The 7,877-nt window shown below is 44.2% G+C and overlaps 1 long non-coding RNA gene across 1 annotated transcript; it reads left to right on the top strand.

Moving 5' to 3' along the window:
• Positions 1-35: 35 nt before the first annotated feature.
• LOC310842560 lies at positions 36-3,311 on the top strand. The gene is made up of 2 exons (XR_014563212.1): positions 36-167; positions 3,109-3,311. It is a non-coding gene; the product is annotated as an uncharacterized lncRNA (long non-coding RNA).
• Positions 3,312-7,877: the final 4,566 nt, after the last annotated feature.

Here is a 7,877-nt window from a genome sequence, read left to right as displayed (position 1 = left end):
GGGCGGAGCTACCGGGCGAGAAGGACGTTGCTCACGCTGTGAGGTGGCGAGTAAGTGGAAGAAGGTTCCTCCAAGCGAGGCTTCCAGTGTGGGGAAGCTAGAGATAAGAATGAAGAGAAGCCAAACTTCCGGTAAAGATTGAAAGACTCTTTACCTCGCTTGTCGAGGTAACCAAGCTGCGTTGAACAGGCTGTATATGGTTTACATCGGGCCGGGAAGATTTGTCGGGATCATCTCAGATGCGCCTGACCTAGTTTCTGATGGATTCTACTTTTTCCCCCCTCCTATCTCTATGGGTGGAGCAGTGCATTGTGGGCTGAAGGGGATTAGGGAAGGTGCAGGGAGGAAAGGGAAGCGCGCAGAACGATCCTAACCTTCCTCCCCCACTCCGGGATGGAGCCCCTCTGAACTGCAGGGGATTTCGCTTGTTTAAATTCCCACCCCACCCAGGGTGGCTGAAGTACCAATAATAGAACAGTTCTGCATAGAGCAAGTAAAGCTCCGCCCCAAAATCAAAACACTAACGTTGAAACCATCTCATCACCTAAAGGTTTTTTTGAAGGGCCGTTGGTATCGCAGGAGCTCTCCCCATAGCTAAGTAGGAGAGACGACTTCTTTTTTAGGACCAACTAAAATGGCACAAAAGAAGTCAGCAAACCTTCAGGCTGTTGTTTGTGCCGTTTTGTTGTTGTTTAGTTAAACGACTAAACAACAACAAAAAATGGCACAAATCAAGTCAGCAAACCTTCAGGCTGGGTCACAGTCTAGAGTCATGTGCGAAAGTTAGAGTTCTCAGGTTTCTGGCATGGGACATACAGTACAACAGATAACAACTGCCCACTCAAACCACAAAAACAGCTCAATTCCACAATCTGGCCCAAATGGCAAACTGCAGTCTTTGAAGGTGCAGGAAGCAAAACCAATTCCAGATAGTACTGAAGTACAATAAGCCCGCAACTTATGTGGGGGGGTTACACTCCGGGGCTCAAGCACCTAAAGCCACAACACAATGGGTGCACTAGTGGGTGGGAGTGGCAAAGTAATTTTTCTCAGATGCCTGCTACCTTTTTTTTTTTTTTTTTGCCAAGCACGTAAAGCTGAATGCACACAGGTTAAATGTGGCAGAGTCCAGCCAGCTGACACAGACCTTGGATCATCCCAGTCTTTCAAAGTGGTGCAGGGCTGGCAGGGCAGCGTGAGGAGCCAAATGTGCAGTGCCCCATTGAAAATGTGCCCCGGCATCCCCACCCCCACTACGCCCCGTCTTCATAAAAACTTCAAACAACTGTCATAATTCCATTACAATCATTTGCTCTTTAAAAGCAAGGCAGGATGAGAATAATGTTTTAAAATGCCTCCCACTTTGAGGCAGCATAATTTATTTTGCCTATTCCTCTGCCGTCATACCTGAGACATGCATAACTTGGATGTGAATAGACCCTATAAAAGGGAAAGCAGAGTGTGACACAGGCCTTTAAGTAACACACAAGGCAGCTGCCCCGCAAGCCAGATATTGCTACAAAGCACACACCATCCTTCCTAGCAATAGGTCACTGCCAGAGGCAGTGTGTCTCTGAATTGCTAAAAATTGCAGGTGAGTAGAGTGCTCAGGTACTACCTGGAGGGTTCCTCCTGGCATCTGGTTGGCCAATGAGGACAGGATGCTAGTCTAGATGGGTCATTTGCCAGATCCAGTAGGGTTTATGTGCTGTGCCATTGAGCTATGGGCCCACTTCCCCATTGTTAGGTTACAAATTGGGTGCTGCAAACTTGGTCAGAGCACAAGACAAGTCTTCTGGGATATACCTTGCCTTCTACTGCTGACCTGCAGCCACATCATATGCATACAAAAGTATGCATACAGTTGTAACTTTACAGTGCAAGCCGATATTTGTCTATTCAGAAGTAAGCCCCACTGAGTTCAATGGGACCTACTTCTTACCAAGTGTCCTTGGGATTGCAGCCTTAACCAGAATTGTGGTCACATTTCATGGTAGCTAGCAAATACGTTTCAAAAGGAATCAATTAAAAATAGACTAAGAGAAAATATAAATATATAATAGGCAAAAACTACGTTTTTTATCCATCTCATGCCAGGACTAACAATTGCTTTGGGGGGGAAAAGGGGAAAATGTTACAGACACAACTGAACTGCATGTTCAATTTCCTGCATGTTTCATCGTAATTTTGCAGAGCAAATGACTAGATGCGCATTAACAACTAAGCTTCTGAAACCAGAAACTCCCCAAAATGATTAGATGAATGGATGTCGGGGAGTTGATCCTCCTCTGCTGGGCCTTTCTTTCCTGTCGCCTGCTGAGAGTCTTATGCTTATCATGTGAATTTTTTTTCCTGGAAAGTTTCAAAACTTGTATTGTAAGAGAGAACCTCGTGCTTGTAAACTAATGCATGGATGAATTTGCAGCGTTTCAATAAGTGGGTTTTAAAAACATCTCTATTATAGCCAATTGTGTGAAAGTGAATTAAATGGAAAACAATTTTTTTGGATGTTCTCTCTTTTCTCTCTCAAAAGTTCTGCTTAAAATCTTTGCCAGGAAGTAATCAAAATGTGTCTATTGTGGGGTTATGTTATTTTCCTATTGTTATTTAGAGTATGGTGTGGTCCACCAGATATTGTTGGATTCCCAACTCTCATCAGCTCCAGCCAGCATGGCCAATGCTGATGAATGATATGAGTTGTGGTCCCAGCAACATTTGGCGTGCCACAGATACCCAAACCCTCGCTTTAGAGCTAAGACTGGATTAAGGACTTGTGCCGGATGAAGAATGATAGGGGTTCCTATCTTCTGCTTCGTAAATGAGCCTCCTTCAGCTTCATGGGGAAAGAGGATGGCTGGGAGTCTCAATGGCACCCCTCTGGAGGCTTCACCCGAGGCAGAAACCCTGGCTAGACCTACCCCTCAGCTATGACTGTGCATTAGGTGTGGGGAGATGGGCTCCACTGAGGGTATAGACTAGGCTGATCCTGAAAGTCAGGCCCTTTAGCTGTTAGCTTTTGCCAGCAAGGGACAAGCATAAAAGGAGTGACGCAGCAGAGCCTGTGTCCAGCATAAATGCTTACAAAACTCCAAATTGCTTTTCTTTCAGAAGGAGCCTTGGATATATTTGCAAGGGAGAAACAGAAGTAGATGTTAAGCACCGCCACCACCTGCCTACCGAATGTCAACCTTCTACATTAACCATCATTCATGTGTTGGGGGACAACGACACATTTTTGCTAGTATAACAATTCTGTCTTTATCCGTTAGTCACTGTCATTGTATTGCATAAAATAATATTCTTTTAGGAGATGACTGCACTTGCACATTTCATTTTACTTGACATATATACTTTACTTTATATAAGTGGCTGCTTATACAAAATTGATCCTGAAAATATTTAGTCATGAAGTACTTGACATCTGTACTGTTCTTACTATCCCTTCAGAGGGTTTAAGCTACTGTTGTTTCCTACTGGTCTTACATCTGCATTTGAAACACTTGGGCTATCCTGTATTCTCATGAAAATGAGAGGTTACTGTCTTGGATGGGAAACAAACACGCTAGTGAACTGCCTCCACTGTTACTGCCAGAAGTTGTTCTACCATCTCAATCATCCCAGGTGAAAGGACTGCAAATTACTGTTGGATTCCCCACAGTAATTGAATGCCAATTACCACTGGTTGGGTGTGAATCTTAAAGCAGCTGGAGCTCCAACCAGTTCCAGTTCTCATAACATTAGCAGCAAATACAGTGGTGCCTCGCAAGACGAAATTAATCCATTCTGTGAGGCTCTTCGTATATGGGCGAAGCAAGCCCATTGACAACTTAGCGGATTAGCGCTATTAGCGGCTTTTAGCGATCAGCTGTTAAGCGGCTTATCAGCAGATCAGCTGATAAGCGGCTTAGCGGCTTAGGAAAAGGGGGGGAGGGGGGAAAAACCCGCAGGAACTCGCAAGACATTTTTGTCTTGCAAAGCAAGCCCATAGGGAAATTCGTTTTGCGAAGCGCCTCCAAAACGGAAAACACTTTCGTCTAGCGGGTTTTCCGTCTTGCGAGGCGTTCGTCTTGCGGGGCACCACTGTACACTCTCAGACTCAATGCCAACACAACACAACACAACAAGGAGCTAGGTGTTTAAAGAAGCATTACAACCTTGTAAATCCCTGCGGCACTCTCTCAGAGGCTGTCTCTTCTACCTCCCATCATGGAAAAAGCAGGGAAGGAGTAAATTTTACATGTCAAAGTTTCCTCTTTTCATCACAACAAATGGCAGGATAACCCAACAGGCTTTCCCCCAAAATTCTCAAGCACCTCCATTTCTCATTATCCCATTAACCATGTCTGATGCATCGTGATGTGGGTCAGACAAGCGTGCTTTACTACTGGATATGAAAAACTGGTATCGGCATCCTCTCCACTAGCCCACCCACCCCTCAGGAAAATGGCTCTAATATTAGACTAGGAAGCAATTACCTTGAGACAGTGCTTCAGGGGCTGTGCATTTAGCCAGGGAAAGGATCAGATGCTCGCCAGTACTTCTCTGCTGTCAGGTTCTCTCAGGAGAGACGACATAGCAATGTGCAGGTGGTTAGTCAGGCTGATCTCATGGGTAAGAGTAAAATGCACAGGGGAAATGAGGACCACAGAAGGCTGGTGCTGTGCCAATAGGTGCGTCAAAGGCATTCTGATTAATGTATTTGACCCCAAGCATTCCCACAGCATAACTGGGCAGTTTAATTAGCAATTCAATCCCTAGAAGCATGTGCCACTAGGACTTATTTTATGGTAAGAATGTTTAGGGTTGCCACAATTGGCATGTGGCATGCAACTTCCAAGCAAGCCCGAGCCTCTGCACTTTTAAAGATACTAAACAATGGTTAAGATATATCAGGAGTGTATAATCCATCTCCCCCCCCCTTTTTTTTTTGTTCTAAAAAGTATTGAGCCAACATTCTCTCTTATTCATGGACGGACAGAAATCTATAATAAAAGTATTTTCATAAGAAGCAATTTATCTAGCCCTTAATGTTTATCTTAATATGTTATGCGTGATTAGATAAATAAGCACTTGTGCTCATTACTGCGTGAAAACTGCCACATCTGTACAATGGAATCATTTCTTTATTATTATTGCTGTCATTTTCTTCATGGAAGACCTGAAGCCTGAATGTGTATTAAGCTTTCAGAGTAAAGCTATAACACGATCTTTAAATGATTTGTGTTAAATGAGTTCAGCATAGTGTGCTAACAAACCTGAAGTATGAATTAGCTCTCCATTTATTCAAATTGTCAGTACGATAGAACTGCTGAAGGTTTTGAAAGTAAAATGTGTGTGTATACCTATATCTATATCTAAAGGTAAAGGTACCCCTGACTGCTAGGTCCAGTCATGGATGACTCTGGGGTTGCGCACTCATCTCACTCTATAGGCCGAGGGAGCCAGTGTTTGTCCGCAGGCAGCTTCTGGGTCATGTGGCCAGCATGACTAAGCCACTTTTGGCGAACCAGAGCAGCACACAGAAACGCCATTTACCTTCCCGCCGGAGTGGTACCTATTTATCTACTTGCACTTTGACATGCTTTCAAACTGCTAGGTTGGTAGGAGCTGGGACCGATCAATAGGAGCTCACTCCATTGCGGGGATTTGAACTGCCGACCTTCTGATCGGCAAGCCCTAGGCTCTGTGGTTTTGACCACAGCGCCACCCGTGTCCGTATATCTATTCAAGTTTTCTTTAAATCTATGGGGCTTCTTTCTAAGAAAGCATCTACATGATGTTAGACTCATTTCCCAATCCAAAAGGTTTAAGGAAGGGGTGGTTCTGTGGTTCTCCAGATGCTATCCTCCCCACCCCCAGCTTCCTTCAGCCCCAGCTAGCATGGCCAGTGGTCAGAGATGATGGAAAGTGGAACATAAATTTAATTGGGAGGAAGAGTGAGACTTACACTTCATAAATGAATAAATTGTCCAGAAACATCTGGGATGCCCCCAGGAGCTCCTTCCCTGGTTTAATGGGTTCCAAAGCATATTAATTCAATGCTACACAGTGGTCTGTTTGGGTATTTTCACAGCGCAGGGAAATAGTGCATGAGTGTTAGATTTTTCTCTTGCACAGCTCCATATCAGAGCACCCATATTTGTCTATAGTCGGGATCAGATTTCCACACACAAAATATGAGCAATGCCTACCAGGAAGATCTACTGTGCAGCATGAGAACAGAGCAAATATATTCTGCCCAAAAAGACATTCTTCCAGATTGGTCCACAGAGTACTGGCTCTGTTGGGCCAGGCATCTGCAAGAAGGTGTTTTACTGTCCGCAGCAGTGGCTGGACCAGCAGCGGAGGGAATTCTAATTGATATTGACTCATTTAATGGAGCAGGTTCGTTTCCAATTTCTTCCCCAGATGCTATGGTAGTCTCCCTGGAGTTGCTTCTTAAAGAAGACTCCCAAGAGTCTCCCTTTAGCATCATTTCCACCGTTGTACTGCGCTAGAAAAGGGGTGTAGGGACCAGGTGGACTCTGGCTCCCAACATTAAAAGTTGTATTTATTGTTTATTAAATCTGTATACTGCCCTATGTTCTCAGGGAAGTTACAGCATAAAGTCACAATATAAAAAACACAAAATACATAATAGAAACAAAAACAACCTAATAACCCACTTCCCTCTGCAACACCTTTTAAAAGGGCATTGGATGTCAATCAGCCAAAGGCCTGGTTAAAGAGGAACATGTTTGCCTGGTGCCTAAAATTGTATAATGAAGGTGCCAGGTGAACCTCTTTGGGGAGAACATTCCACAAATGGGGAGCCACTGCAGGAAAGGCCCATTCTCATGTTTGCACCCTCTGGACCTCTTGTGGAGGAAACACCTGAAGAAGATGCTCTCAGGGTCCGGATAGGTTCATATGGAAATAATTAACACTTCAATCTCCTCTTCCACTCACAACCATCATGTTTGGTAAACTGCAGCTTTTAAATAAAACATACCTTTGTTAAACGCTTGCATTCTTGGGTTGCCATCTTTAGTAGAGCTATTTTGATGTGAATGAGACCTCTTCCATATAATTGTCCTGATCCCTCCAGAGGCCATCTGCGTGGAAGCAGGTTTTTGTACATGGAACTGTACATTGAAATACATTGAAATGAGTTTCCTAGGCTGATTCAAAAGCTGGAACTATGAAATACACCATCAGTCGTGCAATTCAGCTGTTTGGGAGGAAGAGGGGCTGGGATTCTGTCTTCCTCACTCTCTGCTTCCTGACAAACTGCTGATCGACACACAGTGGTAAGTTATCTGATTGGGTTATACGTACACATAGTTGGACCACAACTAGTGAGATTGGCTTGAAGATGCAAATGTGATGCTGCAGACCATAGCTTTGTCTTGAGTAGTAACTAAAAAATATGCTATGATGTTTCTATCTGTTTGGTTCCACCTCAAGCTATAGAGTTCAGGCTATTAGGTCCAAGAGGCTAAGTCAGAAATGGACATTTCAAGGGCCACTTGATTCCCCCAAACAATGTCTAGGGAGCCAAAGAAATGTGGTATATGCCAACTTCTTCATGGGCTGTCAGGCTCTGTATTAGTGTAATAATGGCTTCTAGCCAGGCCATTACTCCACTCAGCCATAAAGCTTAGTAGGAGACACTGCAGCAATAAAAGATTGGAGCCCTCTCTGGGTATAGAATTCTCGTAGACTTTAGGGGCCTGATAAAGTTATTTGAAGACTAGATTGTGGGATAACCGGCCTCATAACAAACATGCTTAGGCCTAATTAATGCATAAAGGGACTAACACCATAAATTTAGCTGTCCTGCCAGGCTTAGCTCACCTTGGAAGGGACTAGGTTCAAGCTTTTGTTCACTCTCCAGT

The sequence above is a fragment of the Podarcis gaigeae genome, assembly GCF_964106915.1.
Source record: "Podarcis gaigeae genome assembly, chromosome: 4".
Lineage (NCBI taxonomy): Eukaryota > Metazoa > Chordata > Lepidosauria > Squamata > Lacertidae > Podarcis > Podarcis gaigeae.
Note: the sequence above shows the minus strand (reverse complement) of the source record. Positions and strands in the feature narration are given on the sequence as shown.